General features: G+C 39.0%; 1 pseudogene; it reads right to left on the bottom strand.

The window, feature by feature from the left end:
- Positions 1–18807, bottom strand: part of LOC139467490 (uncharacterized) — a 102380-nt pseudogene that overhangs the window by 31612 nt on the left and 51961 nt on the right.

An 18807-nucleotide genomic window follows, 5' to 3' on the forward strand; every position in this document is an offset into this window, starting at 1 on the left:
TTTTTAGTTTTTCGAGATTAAGTCGCTACAAATATATATTTAATATCGAAGCAACACGAAATGTTATAAAACAAGGGGAAAGCCTGATGGTAACAGACAAGTTGCCTTAATTCGAAAAATATACTTATATAAAAATCGCCGATGTTTTGTTCAACAACGAAGATTTATAAGGTTCTTTATTTGCCGGTTCACAGGGACTGGCAGTCACATGAATTACCGGTCCAAACATATTTACGAGTAAAACACTGGTAATTACTGGTAAACGGGAACACTGAAAAGTAGAGGTGACATGAGCCTATGCATGCTCAACTAGCTTTACAGGAACATCCAGTTGGTTTACAAGAAATGTATTCAAATAATATTACCATAAGATCTAGAAGAGAAAGATCTGTTAAGAACTACCTCAGTAAGTCAGTCACAGTGACAGCGCGTCGTGATACATGTAATTCAAGTACAAGATGGCCGACACGATAAACATGACGGGAGAGATTTCCGAAGTTGTTAATGAACCTGTGGCGGTCACATGTGATAGTCATCATTGATCAGTTGGCCGACCATTGAAATGTGATTATGAAGATGTGTCAAACAGATACTAAGGTAAATTCATAGATTGCTGTACACTGTAACTGTCAGTCAAAACACGGATCGAGTCAGTCGTTTCTCAATGTATACTAAAACGCTGAGTTCAAGATTAAAGGGTGTAAATGATCAGAAAGGACGCTTTTTTATGTATTCGTGAAAGGATATTCCCAGAGATTCCCCGAGGAAAATGGAAGTAGTCCGTTAGTGTTTACATACAGTCATGTGAAAAGTGACCGTCAAATTGTGTCGCGTTTACGCTTATGAACGTGAGTTTCGCGGTCATGGGACCGGCCTGTCTTCCAATGGAAAAAAAACCCGTATCTCGTGTAAACATCAAATCGATAAATTATAACAAGATATTTACAAGTATTGAGTTTGAAACAATGACCATAAATACATGAGAAATATTAAAGAGTACTAGATAATCGCGCTGCTGCGTGAAAATAAAAGTTGCAAAAACATTTTCCAATACATGAATAGGTTCGTATACATGTACGACATGACATGCATGAATACATACATGATAGCAGTATGCGATTAAATCGCATTTAACACTATATTTATTGTACTATATATATTGAAGGTGTAATTCCATTAAACGTACATATCTAAGCTTATAATTGTGAAATGTTATAACATGTATAGCTTATAAGTGTAGTAGATTATTATTTAATCTGCTTCGGTTTTAATGTACTGGATAATTGTATGTTTATTATTGTATTCATTGTTCCAGGGTGTCGGTTTATCACCACTGAAGATAAATTAACCAGATCACACCCTAGCCTGTGTCATTATGTTTTTAGGATACATATGCAGGAATTGGTTGAACAAGTATTTGTCACAAAGTGACGAAATGTCCCCCGCCGCCTTATGCGATATGTGTTTTTTTTCCAAATATTTTATTCCTTTTGAATAATATTATTTCTGTGTTAGATACCTCCATGGAACTATTTGTCGTACCATTAGAAATAATTACCCAAATTCCTGCAAATCAAATCGGCTCCATGGCTGCACATATAGAGACATGTCTGATCATCAAACATGAAGGAATCCAGAAATTAGTTCTTGAGATATCGCAGCAACACTGTTTTCCATCTCGAATAACATATTTCCCTGCTGTTACCTTGAAAATGGGGTCAAGGTCACCAAAACCGACTGGTGTCTGCGGTGTATATACACCATAGTTCCAAATATGAAGACAATCCAGCCATTAGTTCTTGAGATATCGCGGCAACACCGTTTTCCAACTCCAAAAGCAGATTTGCCTGCTGTGACCTTGAAAATGGGGTCAAGTCACCAAAACCGACTGGTGTCTGCGGAGTCTGTATATACACGATAGTTCCAAATATGAAGACAATCCAGTGTTTAGTTCTTGAGATATCGCGGCAACAAACAGGTGGGACGTACGGACGGTCGTGAATACTATGTACCCCGCTCCGCGCTTTCGCGCGGCGGGGGACAATTAAGAGAGAGGTAAGCAGTACAGTCAAACAGACCGTGACTAGACTGGTTTTACGAACCCGTGGCATGATATTAGTGAGTGATTATGGTGTTCCAGCGCTCCTACTAATGTCTGAATTTCATTATATTATATCAGTGTACCAGCTTAATCTGTCAATTATGACAATAGACACCGTTGGTGATAACAGGTTAAGGATAATTCTAACCCCAAACCCACGGAACCAGGCACCATTGGGAATCGAAGGATGATAAGTAAAAGAGGAAGTAAACGTAGACGCTGTGGAACCACCCTTCATCGAAGAAGAATATCACTTCCTTCTCACATACGAAATATATAACGAACCCTTGTATCCATGCATGACTGGCCATTGCAATTCACTGTCTACAAACAGTCCCTAAATTCAGCAATTACTGTTATAAACATTCAGCACGCTGTTATTGAGAAATCCAACCACTTCCAATGTGTGATTTTGTACTATATAACTGTACTATTGGTTGGTTACCTCTCAGTCTGTTCATGATAAACGAATACGGTAGGAACAATGGGTGTCCACAACGCCACGGCCTTCACTTTTCTAATAAATTGTGAAACTCAGCTACCAAAGCCTTTTTAAGTGGATAACATACTGAACTTGCCGTCATGATGTTCAGGTATGGACGTGTCTTCTACCACTGCTCCGGCGTCTGAGAGTCGAGTGACATCCCTTTGTACTGTCTCCACCACTTCGGCCTCAGTACACACATCAAGCCCTCCATCAAAATACCAATCTTCTTAATACACACATCCATGTCCAACTGAACGAGTCATACGAAACAGAATGAGAAGTAATGGCATTTATTTTATGTTTGAGCAACCAGGCTTTATTCAATTGTTGGCCATGTCTGAAGTGTGAAGAAATGACGCGTCACGGCGATCACCAGGGATCGATTCGTCACATAGATACAATGCTTTTGGACACTTACTGGAAACCAACGTTAAGTTCGAGACTGTCGATCCGCACCTAAGGGAGCAACGTTTTTGTCAAGGATTCCAAACTTGACAGACGGGCATGAAAGTTATTTGGATTTACAAATACAACTGCCGGGCGAAAGAAAGTGTTCACCCTCTCATCAAATGAAACCAATAAGAAATGGTTAATCGGTGGTGAAAACAATCTTTACATATTAATATTTTTGTACAATGTGATACAATTCACAGGATGTAATTAGTGTTTGAATGACATTGTTTATATACTTGTTACAAGTACTGCTCAGTACACAGTGATGTGGAATACATACTTGTTTGTTTTCAGCGTATGTCTAAGTTGGTATTTCTGCTAGTCAACATGTCTTATTGTTGATAAATGCGATGTTTAATAATGCGAGCAAAGACCACTCGCGTTTTTCGCATTTGATTCACGCTCGCGTTAATTTCAAGATTTAATATTTTATCATATGTAATGATGATAATTTGTTAAACGACTATTGATTATTTAATTTATTACTGTTTCTTCAAACCAACGACCACGGGATCATGGCATAGCTCACTGACACAACTCTGCACAGCAAATTGGGGCCGCAGATACCAGCAATTGGGTCACACAGGCACACTCTAGATTGATAAATATAACTACAAACAATGACGTCATGTTACATGAAACCATATATAAGGTTACAGTGAAAAAGATTTGATGGCAAATTGAGAAATAATATATATCAGATATATCAGCGTTTACTTTATAGGGCACGATCATGCACCGTTCTTGTCATGGGCCACAGATAATCCAAAGTTATTTCTGCTTGCATGACCACAGTCAGGAACTAATCCGTATGTTGGCTTGATCATGAGTCCCACGATTCCACACCGGCTTGCTGGAATCCTGATTGAGCCGTACTGGTCTTCGCCAAATGCCACGTCTATCTCTCCAACAGCTTCGTGTTTAATCAAACTATTAGAAGGGTGTCATCAAAGACAGAAGGTATAAAGTCGAGGTATATTTATACATTTACTACAGCTGACATGTGTCGTGTTTGTTGTTTAACGTCGCACTCAGAAATATTTCAGCTATATGGCGGAGGTATGTCAATAATCGAGTCTGGACCAGACAGTCCAGTACTAGTGATTGACATCATGATCGTAGATCTACGCAACTGGGATATGATTACATGCATCAACCAAGTCAGCGAACCTGACAACCAGATCCAGATAGTCGTCTTCAAGCATGGGTTCCTGAAGATCAATTCTAAGCAGTATCTCCACTGGAAAGCTGAAATGTGTTGCACACTGAAACCTCGTCAGTCTGGACTGCGTTGCGGAATGAATATGTTTGTCATCACGAAAATAGAAAGGTCAATTTAATACATGTCTGTATAATTGTATCACTAAATGTCATTTCAAGCTGAAATGTGTTTGATGATATTATTGAAGAGTGATGAAATAGTGTCTTGCCTTGTGCCATACAAGGGCTCAATGAATTGATAGAAAGTATCAACGTCCCACTCCAAGAACTGGATCTTCCCGTTCTGTTCTTGTTACGTCAACAGGATTCATCACAGGCCCATTATCACAGGCACAACTAGCTCAGCCAAAGCACATGGGCTCACAATTGGTTTTCCCAACAGCATTCCGATCTTTAAAGATTATTATCATCCAAAACTGGCTCCCACAGCAGATATCGCTTGGGTGAGATCAAGCGATATCTACAGTAGATATCGCTGCATTGAAATTGCATCAAAATGCTTTGTAGACCATTGTGATGTCATTGGTTACCATGACGTCACAATAAACTGACATCACTAATGGCTCTGCTACTGAATACGTTTGTGTTCAAGTATGTCACATATGATATATAAGCTAGTTTTGAAAATGAGGGGCGGACTTTGATGATTGGTTGGTTGGTTTGTTGTTTAACGCCGTTCTCAGCAATATTCCAGCTATGTGACGGCGGTCTGTAAATAATCGAGTCTGGACCAGACAATCTAGTGATTGATATCATGAGCATCGATCCACGCAATTGTGATACGATGACATGCATCAGCCAAGTCAGCGAGCCTGACCACCCGATCCCGTTAGTCGCCTTTTACGACAAGCATAGTCGCCTTTTACGACAAGCGTGGGTTGCTGAAGGCCTATGACATTGTACACGTGTCACGATTGTTACCAGCACCAAGTATTCGGATGACGACACTGGCATCGACTTCAGGAGTCTATCCTTCCAAGATGTGACCCCCATTCATCATTGGAACGCCTCCAACGGCTATGTTGTCTTTCAGGTTTGCCGTTTTACCAACCAACTTCCCTCTCTGAGCACCTTTGTTACAACGCAAATACCTATGAATATATGACGTTTGTTAGTTCATATATGGTGAGATAGTTCTTTTTTCGGGGAACAGTAGGCACGTGTGGCCTAAACATTTGATGCCCTTCAATTTGTCTGTTCAAGAGTTTGGTCACTTGGATTCGAATGTTTGATTCACAGTGATTATGGTCCTTGGTTTGTTAGCAACAGTGGTATTGCTTATTCTTTCACCTAAGACTATTATCAAAGTCTAAAACATGTATTATTTTCCTACGAATGAAAGTAATTGGCCGTGATAAAGAAATAATGTCACTGATGGCGTTGAACCAAATTCACTCACTTTTCGCGAAGGAGAGAGTGAGTCTTGTAGAACACAACAGTCCCACTTTAAACATGATGTCAATCATAACACTTCAGCCAGATTTGAATGTGCGATCAGAACAATAGTTAAGTAGATATGTGGATATGAGACTGCTGTATTAAAAGCCCACGTGCATGGGAATTATGTTGACAAAACATACATCATTACAATGCATATTGATTCGAATCTACACGCATATGCTCTTATCTGTAAATTAGACTTCAAATACAAGACAATAAGTCGTTTTCGATTGTAATTTATCTAATAAATATCTGAAATATGTAAATTAGAGTTTGTCAGATAACATGTGGGTCTTCAATAGGTCTAAAGCAGCGAACTAATGAGCGACATTGCTGATATTGAATCCGTCGGGGAAGATAAGCCAGGACTTTACACTAATTGAGTCTGTGTATTTTCCAACCCCCAGAGATGCATTTAATTTGCCGCTCTTCACTTTGTATACGAATTCTACTCGTGCGAAGTGAGTAAACGTCTGGTAAAGCTCTAGGTTGTCCCCGGAGTGACTGCGACCGAGACTTCCTGGTGAAGATTGCGCGGAATCGACGTATCCTAGAGTGTAGTTCAGTCCAAACACTGCCAACTAACAGCGCAACAACACAATTGGTAAAAACTGGAAGCATCAAGTGATTGCATCGTACATTTTCCGTGCCACATAGTCAAAAACAACTAAGACATTTTACACAGTAAACAAACGGAACACATCGAAAAAAATACGTTTTTGTATCTGGATACATAAAACATGCATAAATGTTTATGATATACTAATATAACTTTACTTGCATTTTACAGCATGCAAGATACATGAGCGAGAAGTTATATGTACATATACTAGTAAATATGTCCAAGATTGATTGATTGCCTGATTAATGTTTAACGCCGCACTCAGCAATATTCCAGCTATATGACGGCGGTCTGTAAATAACCGAGACTGGACGAGACAATCCAGTGTATGACATCATGAGCATCGATCTAGGCAACTACGGACACGTTGACATGCATACACCAAGTAAGCAAACCTGACCTCCCAATCCCGTAAGTCGCCTCTTATGACAATCACAGTTGCCTCTATTCTCTAACCGGATCTTCACGGGTCATATGTCCAAAAAGGAGAATAACTATAATAGCGGAAAAAGTAATTGTGCTTCATCTCAAATGCAGTAAATGTTGTATGATTGAAAATATCAACCTAATATTTGGTCATCCGTCTCAACAATGTTTTATCATCACTGATCCATTGAGAAAACAGGAGACAGAGCGACACGCCGTCAAATTGGGGCGGTGTAACAAGTAAATTAACACCGTCAATATCGGGTGTGACCACCATTTGTGTTGACACAGGTGAGCCAGCGAAAGCGCATTGAAGACATCAGATGATTGAAAACAGTCTAGGGAATGTTGTTCCAAATGTCAACCAAAGATTAGTCCAACTGAGCTGTCATTCTGATCCTGTCGTAAGCGTCGCTCTCTCTCATCCAAGACATTTGCTGTTGGGGAGAGGTCTGGAGAAACAGCCGGCCGTGGCAGTACAGCAATGTTATGCACTGTGACAACACGTGCAATATGTGAGCGGGCATCAGCCTACCGCAAAGTGACGTTACGTCCCTGAGCATGATCTTGAAGATATCGTCCCGGTAGCGTAAGCCATTCAAATTGCCATTAACAATTGCAATGGTATGTTGTGTTCTCCCATGAGCGATGATGCCTCCCCACACCATTCTTCCACCTGCAAACTGACGACCTTGGGTAACCCAAGCTTCGCTAAACGTTCTCCCGGACGCCTGTAGACCATCACACAACCATAAGAGCTATCCAGATGAAACGTTGACTCATATATGAAAAGTATACTATTTCAGTCTTGTCTTCTGAACCTCAGATGGTTTTTAAACCAAGTTCCTGGCGGTGACATGACAGCAAACGTTGGCGTAAAGATTTACGTCGGAACCGGATGTTGTTCTCGCAACAAGTTGCGTACGGTTCTGCCACTAATTGGTCTCAACCCAGGAATTGTCAGAAATGTTAATGTGGCAGTTAGGTATCGATTCCGAGTATGAGTATCCCAACAAACATGCAAACATCCAAATTATGCGACGGACATGAACAGACACGTGCAAATTGTCAATCACGACCTGAGAGACAAGGAGAAGTCTTCATGAATATCTGTTGAAAGACGCATATAATTTATTTTTCTTGAACTTTATTTTAATTGTGTTTTCTCTTTATCTGAAATCTTTATCCTATCACACAAAACTTCCAGCACCTTTATCCCCACATACACTTCAACACAAATGATATTTTTACTTTAATTACTTTTCTTTAAGCCTCCACAGAAACACTACACAGAAGGTGAAAAGTATTTAAATGTCAAAGTGAAAATGATCCACAATCCACAAAATTGTTGCGCGACAAATGACTTCCTTGCAGTGTCGATATACTATTATTAAATGAGTGAGTGAGTGAGTTTGATTTAACGCCGCTTTTAACAGTTTTCCAGTTATATCACGGCGTGTCAGCTTAATGTGGGAGGATGCAGGTCTCAGACGTTTACCACTTCGGTGAAACGCACGAGCACGGGTATGGTGCTGACAAACCTAGAAACATAATCGGGGCGAACCGGGATTCGAACCCATAATCATAGGTTTCTGGCACAGCAAATCGCGGCGCCTTAGACGACTGGGCCACCCGTGCCCCCCTATTATTAAATGTATCTTGGGAAGTTAAGCAGCGACACAATTACGTCATAAAGCGGTCTATCAATAGCAAATCTAAACTTATTGCTATTTCCGTAAATCCTACAATAATAACATTGCATATATTGTTGAGTACGTGGAACGACCTTTCATCTTGACAATGAGAATAATTATTAGAATAACAATTAATGTCTATAATTGCCTTTTAGTGGTTTGTCAGTTTGTTTGTTGTTTAATACCGCACTCAGCAATATTCCAGCTATACGACGGCGATCTGTAAATAAACGAGTCTGGACCAGACAATCCAATGATTGATAGCCTGACCACCCGATCCCGTTAGTCGCCTTTTACGACAAGCATAGTCGCCTTTTACGGCAAGCATGGGTTGCTGAAGACGTATTCTACCCCTGATCTTCACGGGTCATCTTTTTATGACAAAAACCCTGATCGTGTACCATAAACTGCTGCCTTTGGTCCTTTAGCACACATTGAATGCCTGTCAGAGATTAATCCCCTGAAAAGACAACCGAAGGTATCTTCAGTGTTTTCACTAATAGTTTGTGGACATGGAAATCAATCGGGATGAGCAGACAGAAAATGCCCCGTAAGGCGATTAAAAAATCCGATACAAAATCAAATCGTTGAAATTGAGCTACGTGTCAAACACCGGAAACCCGTTTTATCCTCAGATGCGGATGTTTTCGTTTGAGGGAAGATTTCGCCTGTCCTTTTTATTGTCTGTTTTACGCTATTTCCGTTTTTCAAATAAAGTTTTGGTTAAGCATTTGTGATTAAGTATGACCTGATGTATTACAATCTGCAAACTTGCTGTGTTAGGTTCACTTGCCTGTTAGTTGGTACTACAATGTGACCGTACATTGACGGAATGGTTTGGTCCCGATATGCCTACTATAACCTGAGGCTGGAAAGGTACTGGATTGCACATCTACATTTGGAACAATGACTGTACTTGAGTACAGGAGCAATATAAGATGTGTTGATTGAAAGGAGAGTTTTCAGTTATTGTATTCATCTTCTTCGCTTAAGTGTTTCTTAGGTCGCCTTCTGCCTCAGCAATTTCGGCTGACAGGCTGACCTATCGACACTTTTTATGTTGGTTGGTTGGTTTATTGTCTAACGCCGCACTCAACCAGATTCCAGCTTTGTGACGGCGGTCTGTAAATAATCAAGTCTGGGCCAGACAATCCAGTGATTAATATCATTAATAATGAGCATTGAACTTTTTAAGTCATCACGCGCAGATTAAAACTGTTATTAAAGGTCCCAACACATACCCCAGGGACAGTATAATAGCGATAGAGCAGAGTGAGGTGGACAGCAACATTTGCATGCCATGTAGATACAGGTATCGCTTGAATTTTAAGCATAAGGATTCGCCACATTGGGACCCTAACATGCATGCGCAATATTTTGGAGGAGTATGCGCAGCCGAAAGATACACCATATCGATCAGGGGTCCGAACGTAGGATAACAAACTTGGTCAATGAAAATGTTGAATTTGTGATAAAACTTCACCAGACATTTTGCTTAATAATTGCCTCTTGAAACCAAATTCAACGGATATGCGCATGCGTGAGGCGCGATTGGACGGGGTTTTCGAAGCTCGCGAAGTGAGTGCGACTCCACATGACAAACGTAAAGGTTTCATAATATATATACGCACAACCATATGGAAACCTGTTTTCGGTTTTGAAGTCTTTGGAGAATGCGTACTGGGCGTTCCGAATGCCCAGTGGACACAGACAAAAATGACATGTCGACAACGACTAGAGGGAGACAACATGGACACCCGCCATGGCCTTCGCCTATCCAGTGTTCGCAGTTTCGTTTGTGACCAGCTTTATTGGTGTCAACAATTATGCCATGAACAATTATGGAAAACTGTATATCTTTGCCATACCGAGAAGTGTATAAGCCTCATCACATGGTAAAGCATCTACACCCCGAGATCCACGCCCGTGACCCAAATAAGGCGAAGTGTGTTTGTAAACAAACTATTCCTGTGCGGTGACATCGCGAGACACTCGGGACGAAAACTCGTCACACGCCTGTGTCACCTACAGGTGATATTCTATCAGAAGAAGATAAGGAAATATACATAGAGTACTCGAAAACAGACCACTGACTTGAGCAAACACATTACGATATTATAGGGAAGCATGGCCACGTTAGCAGTCAAGGTAGACAGACGCACAAACACACTGAAGTAAAGAACAGTTTAAAGAACTAAAATCAGAAAAATATGAACTTAGATGTATCACAGACGAACAACAAAATAGGATGAAGAGATGAGAAGAAACATGCGAGAAGAACGAGGTGTACTCTCGTAGAAACAATCTCTTTTTCTTTAGTGTGGCCGGCGACTTGAGAGAGACTTCTGCTCAGAGTGCAGTACAGGTGAAAGAGGATTTATAGCATCACCTCCAGTTCCCTGATCCGGACATATTCCAATTAGATACAGTTCCCAGAATGAAGGTCAAGGAAGTAAGGGAGTCAGAGGACTTTACATTTAATACAAGGGAGCTCGGCAGGAAAATAATTCCTTTCATCGTGCTTGCAAGGGAAGAAGGCAAGGGGGCCTTTTGGTTCAAGATAAGCTTGTCATTGATAAGGTCCCATACACCTTCGATAGCACGTACCCTTATACGATTATGGAACAGCAGAAACAGGAACCCACTTGACAGCCCTTCGGAGAAATGAAAACTGGGTCCAGACCACAAACCACAAAGATTAATTAACACAAATATATATCGGCTGCCGGAGGATAATCATGTTTCTTGAATGTGTTGGAATATAAATGGGATTTATTCTAAGCTCACAATTCCTAACCTTCTTCAAGTTTGAACACAATATTATATAATTGGTCTCTCAGAGACCTGGGGAAAACAGGGATGGTCTACAAGATACACTGCTCGGATATACATGTATCCAGTCCACGAGAGTGAAACAGTATCGAGCTGGAAGATACAGTGGTGATGTGATGGTCTATGTCCATGATTATTACTCACGCTTATTTAAACAGGTAATTGGATGAATGTGGCTTTTTTGTCTCCGGCTTCCCACTGGTTTTTAATATGTATGTTGTTTTTTGCCTTGTTATAAACCTCAATATCAAGATCAATATAATGGTATGGAATTATTAGAAAATATGATGACTTCTCTGAAAATGAAATATCCATACCACAATGTAATACCATGTGGTGACATTAACTCTAGAACTGGAACCGAGAACGACTGTATTGAAAACGACTGTATTGAAAATGATTCTATAGAATATTTACCATTGGATGATATTGGATATGAAGTCTCTACAACTAATTGACTCAAGCGAAATATCCAAAACTAAGTTGTGAATTCCTATGGAAGACTAGATTTATGTAAACATTTTGAAATCCATATTTGTAATGGAAGATTTTCAGATGCTTCCAGTGGCTTCACATATATAGGTTATAGTAGTTACATGTATAGTACCCCTGACTGTATATGCATGTCGCAGTCTCTTTTCAAATATATTGATATTTTTTCTGTCATATATAATGTCTGATCAACTGCCTATTTCATTTACGTTACGACAATTCCAGAATTGTATTATCCCCTCTGTTGAATCAGAAAGTGCTACACGTACACCTAGGCTAAAATACAAGTGGAAAGAAGAGGCTAGTGTTGAATTTCGAAACAGGTATGAAGCACTAACCATCTAAGAAATATATTTTTTAAAATAATTTAAAATCATATGTCAGTGTTTATGCTGTTGTTGATGAAGTGGTAAATATATTAAGATTATGCGGTGAACTGTGGAAATGTACATCTTCACATGTATATAACCAAAATAATAATCAGCAAATTTGGTTTGATTCTGAATGCGAAAGAGACAAGTTAAATTTATTTCGCAAATGGTCCACTCGCTTTAATTTCTTGTTAATAAAAGAAGCGAACAACAAAAGTCGTTGTCACCTGGAGCAGCAGTCATTTCGAATTAAAGTTTCGAACGATTTATCCAAGGCTGCAGGAGGAGACTGTAAAACATTTGGGGGATTAATGAAGAGATTCACCAAAATAATGTTTACACAAAAACTGAGTTTTTGGGAAGTCTTTATAATGGTGAAAACCAAGATGAACTGTCCAGTCTTCTGAAAAATGTGGATTTCTATCTTACACATCATGACCAAGAGTCCTGTGAGACATGTTTACAACTACCCGATAATCTTCCTAGTGATTTTACTGACTCTGAAGTTTCAAAAGCCAAAGAAAAGGAAATTCCAAGAAGCGATGGTATCCCTGCAGAGTACTTTAGGTTTATTGATGCTCCCTTAGTCCCCTATTTGACCAAAGTATTAAGCCAGATATCATATTGAGGTATTTTGTCCAAAGAAATGGACCACAGGCTTGATTGTACCATAATATAAGTAGAGTAATGTAAATGGTCCAAATAATTACAGAGGTATCACACTTTTAAGTGTTATGAGTAAGATGTATTCTTAATAAGAAGGTGATAACAAACTATGAGATGTTTTACCCGCCAAGGTTGTACTCTCAGTCCATTGTTGATCCAGATTTCCATTGAGGAATTGGTCGAATACATGTGTACGTCCTTACAGGACGGGATACTCCTATCTGAAGAAATGCTCAAAGTCCCAAAATTATTATTTGCAGACCCCAGATACCCCTGTTAACTGCAAAAGAGACTACACTTGCTAAATGCTTACTCGGTAACATGGGGAATGGAAATTTACATGAATAAATTAAAAATGGTGGTCATCTTTCTATTCATGAAAAATCGTTTTCCAAGGGTAATGTCATAACAGTTGTCAACGAATATATATATATGTTTAATGATGACTCCAAAAGATGCTTGGACTACAATAGCTAAGATCCTTTCAGAACAGGCTGGTAAATCCCTTATTCCTTTAAAGTCAATAATAAGAAGGTACAATATTCCTTCCAAATGTTTGATGAAAAGGTTGTACCTCTCTCAACTTACGGAAGTGAAATTTGGGGTATTACAGCAAGAGAATCAATCGAACGTGAACACACAAAATGTTGTAAATGTCTGTCAAATATGACTGAATGAGTATGGTTTTACGCCGCTTTTAGCAATATTCCAGCAATATCACGGCGGGGGAGGGACACCAGAAATGGGCTTCACACATTGTACCAATGTCGCGAATCGAACCCGGGTCTTCGGCGTGATGAGCGAACGCTTTAACCACTAGGCTACCCGACCGCCCCCTGTCAAATATGAGTTACAAATATTGTTCCTAAATGTATTCAAACAAAAGTTGAAAGATTGCTTTTTACAAGATTGTCAAGGTATACTTGATATATCAGAACCATTAGAATTTTCTTCTTCTTTACATCGTTGCTTTAATGTGAGTTATACTTGGCATATATGAATAACCTAAACTACAGAAAGGCATTAAGTGAATTTGTGAAGTGGCTTTAATTCACTCCGAATACAGAAGTTTCGTAGAGGCCTTTGTAATATAAACGATTTAGAAGTTATGTGTCCAGTATGTCCAGTACCTCAAACAGAATGCCATGTCCTATTTAACTGCCCTGTATATAAAATAAAACCTAATCAGTGAACTTGCATGAGTACTATTCTAATCTGATAGTAAGGCAGTCATGTCCGAAATTTCAAAATTTGTCCATACTATATTCCGTTCTAGAGGAGATATGTGAAAGTTGTCTTACCTGCCTGTCTTCATTAATGACGTTTCTGTTTCACTCATGTCAAATATGTATATTTTCTGTATATGCACTATTGGTCACATAGAGGCCTTGACATGTTCTGGTGGGCAGATAGTAAGATTACCGTTCGTATTTTCGGCTCTATATACATTTTCTCCCACATCTACCGTTGATTTAATTACAAATTACCCAATAATATAAAAAGAAATTTCCTGCAATGACCTGAATATATTTTACCATAAACTATTATCGGGAATCTGATCGTGTTTGTGGGATGTAATCTGCATATCAGTGAGAAACACATCGAGAGAATTTCCGTCGCCCTGTGGGAAATTACTTTATAATGTTGCTATTTCCTGCCATCACCACATCTGTTATTTAAAATAAACGTGATAGACCTCTGAGGAAATGCGTTATACAAGCGTTATGTTCATATAAGTAGCATATACATAAATTTAGGGAGTCTCAGTTCTTATCTCAGCGATTTTGATTTTGTCTTGTAGAGATGCCCTGAACTAACAGGCGTTTGTTAAGTTGGTTATGAAATGTTTCTTTTGTGTGTGTCTTTAATGAAGCGCATAGACAAACCAACCTAAATAACACTTAATCAATTAACATGTTTGTACATTAAATGAAAGAAAAGTCATAATACTACAACAAAAGGGTTTTTTATATTTTTTTTGTTAATGATGAATAAAGACAGATGAGCAGCTGTATTGATGGAAGTGATTCAATAACATCCGTCCCATGGTATAGATCACTCAATCAATGAAATATTGATAACTATTTAACATGACAACGGTTGAAAGGATGTTAATTTCACACAAGACACTAATTACTCGCATAACCTCGCATCCCGAGTTACGTTTATTTAGTGGAGTCTTCCAATGTCTCCTGTGACAAATGCCTGCTGTGTTAAATGAAGAATTAATGCACACGTGCTTTGCCCAAATACTACCCTCAACCTTGAAATGAAGGGATCAGTCCAACTCGGTCTGTTGGACAAATTCCTACATTAATATTATTGAATTGATGGGGTGTTGTTTGATATTTTTTTTTATTCATTTAAAATGTTTCGACATACCATTACACAGTCTCAGCAATTGGCAGAACACTATCTTGGTCGACTTACCACCAACAAACCAATGGATAACAAATAGTTGGTATCGCAAAGGAGTGCAGGAAAAATGGGTACCACCCATGCAGAGTGTATCCACATCGGAGGCGGTCACTTTTTGCGAAACAAAGAATATTATCATCTTGTCCATCGTCAATACGGGGAAAAGGCTGTCCATCAATGTCATACATATTCTTACGTGTGACACTGAAAGAAATAAACAGTCATTCATTCGTGTGCTTGAAGACGTCAGGGAGGTCGACGTCACTAAGTGTCCGGGGAAATGGCGGCATTATCTTCCTCCTCTGCTTATAGGGTCCACTCTTCTTGGAATGGTAGGAAGGATGGCGACAGCCTCACGGATGTCTAGTTGGACAATTTCCTCGTCATAGATCATCTGAATAGAAGTTGTCTCAGACTGAAGTGCTGACGTAGAGAGATAGCTTTCTTCAATCATACCTGGTGTTCTGGCGGACAGTTGTGTGGAGACTGATTCCGGACAAACAGACCCACTGTGATACACTTCCCAAGGCAGCCACCTGTTCACAGTATTATTCCCTGTAGGCATTTGTCATCAGTAGACCTAATAATTCACTTCCTATGATATGTATTAATTGCAGACTTTGGCAAATATAAGTTAATATTTCACCTCCGATGCTTTGTCCGTTCGATGGTTTTAGTTGTACATAATAAGACCGTATCGTAAGTTGTTTATTCACGGTAAATAATAAGCTGTAGACGTCGTAATCAATCGGGATAAGCAGACAGTAATGTGATTAAAAATCTGATACGAAATCCAGATCGTTGCAATAAAACGCTACTTCTCTTGCAGATAATGTTGAACCATTGCATCTGGTGTAAATGTAAAGTACCCATGTATAAAGAAAATTGAGCATATGTTGTTATTTTATGACTTTCAGTCAATAATTACACCTTGATTCAACACAGATGGAAATCGACAGTGGGATCCCAGGCCGCATCATACCAATAGAAATTAACAGACGGTAATATGCAAAAACACAGGAGACAGATGCATCAACATTTCCCCTTTTCAGTTACTGGTCGTTCTCTTCCTCCCCCACTCTCCTCATCCTGCTTCTCCTCCTCCCCCTGCTTCTTCTCCTCCTGCTTCTCCCACTGCTCTTCTTCCACCCCCTATGCCATCAGAAATATTGTCCACACACAGGACAAATGTAGACTCCATGACGGATTACTGAAAAATCAATAACCCATCCAAATAACGAAAAGCTCTTTCAGGCCAGTTCTCTTTCTTTTCTTCTATATTTTCTCCACTTTCCACATACTGTCTGTAAGCTTGCTTACTCTCTGTAATTCATTCCCATAAAAACTACATTTTTAAACTAATATCGAGATTTCGTTCCTTCTTCACTGTTTGAACTAATATCGAATTTTCCTTCTTCACTATGATACAGTTTTGTATAGGATTTAGATAATTACTGGACAGATAGGTTTCCAATCCGTCACTAGGTATATTGAAAATAAAAGTGCGATAAAAATAAACTTCACTTGGCTTTTATAACAATCTGCTAATCCATTCAGCATGGACTGTGTACAAAACTGACAGTCTAACATATTCCTGGTATGTGACCTGGTTTCACATCTTTTACATGACAAAATATTTCGTTAACACTATGCTGGTGACCTCATTGTCCCGAGTTCAGTTGTTTACACAAAAAAGGTCATATCTGAATTAACAATGATGATCTATTTATCGCATGGGATTTCACAGTTATTGTCCGATTACTTGTCTTTTTTAGCGTCACGTCATTTGTTCATTACAAACACACACAAAACACACACACAAAACACACACACAAACACACACATATAGCTATTTAATAACACGATTTTACTTTTAACACTTGTACACGTTTCACTTGTTAAAGTCTGAGGATTATTGTTTAGTTTGTGTCAGTTCATTACAGTTCCTCACATTGATATTACGTCCATCTCTACACTTGAGGTTTGTACAACTGACCTTTATTTATAGACTATTGTACACCAGGTTGCATCTTTGCCGTCCGATGTTGCATCAACTCCCTTTTTTGTTCGTGTATTTCCTGTTGATATTAGTCGTTTATGTACATACTCGACCCTTTTTGTTTGTTTGCATTCCTTTTGATCGCCTCCCTGTCCCTGTGATCCTTAAAGTCAACATATACAGATATTCACTCTGTGAACACTCCAAAATTCCATTCTTTCCTCATTTCTGACAACATCTTCTGTATCGTCCTCCGTTTCATCGCCTCCTGTCCCTTCTTCTCCTCTTTTCTTCTTGTATGACAACAATCAGTAACTTGCCCCTGTAGAGTGGGATTGAAGACCGAGAATGTTTGAGTCGACATTCTCCTCCAGCGCACCTAATTGTTCGCTAAAAGATTTGAAGTTCCCATGCATTTGAAGTCTAGGTTTATTGCATTTTGTTTCAAAGGGTGCACCCATAGTTTCAAAACTGTTAATCTTGATTTCGATACCATCTTGTCACTCAAGCTGCTGCTGTATTCCCTAAAGCTGTATGTCTCATTGTTTTTTGTCGCACTCAGCAACATTCCAGCTATGATTATGACGGCTCACCTCATTGACCCTTATCGAGGCTGGTGGGGCTAGTGGTGTGTATTTGAGTTAATGCGTGGAGATTGTGCTGATGAAGTGACGGTTGTGCGGCAGATGCATACCCCGGTGAAATAGTCCTCGAGGGTCCTGCCTGACATGCTATTGGGGGTAAATGGGAAATATTGGAAGGACAAAACGCCAAGAGTAAGGACGATCATCGACGAAGCCATATCTTAATAATATATCAGTTAGTTCTGGTGATATTTGTGACAAATAACTGCAAATTGATAGTAACCAAGGCTCAGGGTTAACTTTGCGAAATCTTGAATTTAGTGTGTAAGCTATGAAAAACACCATTGCGTTGTCAAAAAAACCATATTTTGAATAAGCGTATCTAAAGATCTGCCAAGTCATGATATTTGTCAAAGTTGAATGTTGAGCTCGGATAACACCACAAGGTCACATATCTGTGTGACGAAAGTGTGCCATCTCATTTCAAAAGAATAGTCAATGTAATTTTTCAGTTTTACGCTTTAAATATAATGATGTTTTGAAAATTTTAGGGATTTGTGAGAATATGACTTTCAGAAGAACAAAACGTCAAGATGAAAATGAACTTCGACGAAGATACATTAGTGACTATGACGTTACTGATAACTACTGCAGTTTCAGGGTTTCTTTTGCGAAGAAAGCTTTATCGCAGATAGGATCACGCGGTTGCATAGCTTATTATGTTATTATTGTAAACCTGTCTTATAACTGTATTACTAAGTTCCAATTATATTCTAATGTAAAAAGGTTGATGTACGTTTGATGACAATTGTAGTTACTGATTTGTGTTTGTTCAAGAAATGATTTTTGAGCAAAAGAAATGATGTTACTAGTTGTTTTTAAAACTCTAAAATTTAGTTTTATTATTTTACAAAGTTGTTGAATTATGTGTCATCAATTTCTAGTCACACATTTTTGTTTTTGCGAAACTGAAAAGATACATTTTGACCAAAGGAAACTTT

Source organism: Haliotis cracherodii, unplaced genomic scaffold (assembly GCF_022045235.1).
Source record: "Haliotis cracherodii isolate W230 unplaced genomic scaffold, xgHalCrac1.p SCAF_2, whole genome shotgun sequence".
In the NCBI taxonomy this organism is placed as follows: Eukaryota; Metazoa; Mollusca; class Gastropoda; order Lepetellida; family Haliotidae; genus Haliotis; species Haliotis cracherodii.